We start from the raw sequence: 851 nt of genomic DNA, 5'->3' as shown, positions 1-851 counted from the left end.
AAATTTGTCGGCCTGCTGGTGGCAAGTCGGAATGCCCGTGCGGGCAAATGGTAACACAAGCTGGGTGTTCAAGTTATCATACGCTCTCATCTCAGAATTCAATCATGAGATACACGGCACCTTTTGAGATGAAATTTAGCCCGAGAGGCGTTGATGTGACTATGAGCTCGGTCAATTGAGGCAGCCAAAGATGTTTGCGCTCATACGATCTTTGTTGGCTACAGGCGAGATACATTGCAATAGAGAAAGCAGTATGTCACCAATAGCGCGTTCAGCCGGGTGAGATGTTATGTTTGGTCCGTTACACACTCAAGGCCTGGGAGTTCGAGATATCATACGCCGTTATCTAAGAATTCAATTACATATTGCGATATTGGGATGTGCTGGAGTTTTGGCCATTGAAAGACATAAAATGGAGAGTGCTTGAATGTAAATGCTCGTCGCTCCGTACCGGACTAGCGTGAAGTGGGCCTTTGCGTCCAGCCTTACACCCGATCCCAATGTTTAATCAGGCCACACCACATCCCAATGCGCTTAATGGGTGGGTGGGAGGGTCTTCGGCTGGTCCGCAAGTTTTAAGCCTTGGGTCCGGAGCGGCGGTAAGATGCTTGCATTTATGACAGGGAAAATTATTGGCTACTCTTGCGTCTTACTGTGGTCTCCAATGCGCGTGGGCGATTTACGCCCTGTTCATCTGCCTACTTGCATCGCGGCTGATCTCCTTCTCCTTAGGTTTAGATTAATTAGATGTAAACCACTGATTCCCGGTTGTCCTGAATGTGCGATCATTCTGATGCGTTTCCGTACCGCTGTCGTGCCCAGGTCGATGGCTTTGCCTTTCTTGGCACTGA

General features: G+C 48.9%; 1 protein-coding gene across 1 annotated transcript in view; it reads left to right on the top strand.

Annotated features, from left to right (window-relative positions):
• VOLCADRAFT_89781 (uncharacterized protein) overlaps window positions 1-851 on the top strand; it is a gene marked incomplete at both ends in the record, with an annotated part of 3,734 nt that overhangs the window by 1,541 nt on the left and 1,342 nt on the right. The gene's annotated exons all lie outside the window — the stretch shown is intronic.

Source organism: Volvox carteri, assembly GCF_000143455.1.
Source record: "Volvox carteri f. nagariensis unplaced genomic scaffold VOLCAscaffold_14, whole genome shotgun sequence".
NCBI classification, from domain to species: domain Eukaryota; kingdom Viridiplantae; phylum Chlorophyta; class Chlorophyceae; order Chlamydomonadales; family Volvocaceae; genus Volvox; species Volvox carteri.
The sequence above is the reverse complement of the archived record's forward strand: the minus strand, read 5'-3'. Positions and strand labels throughout refer to the sequence as shown.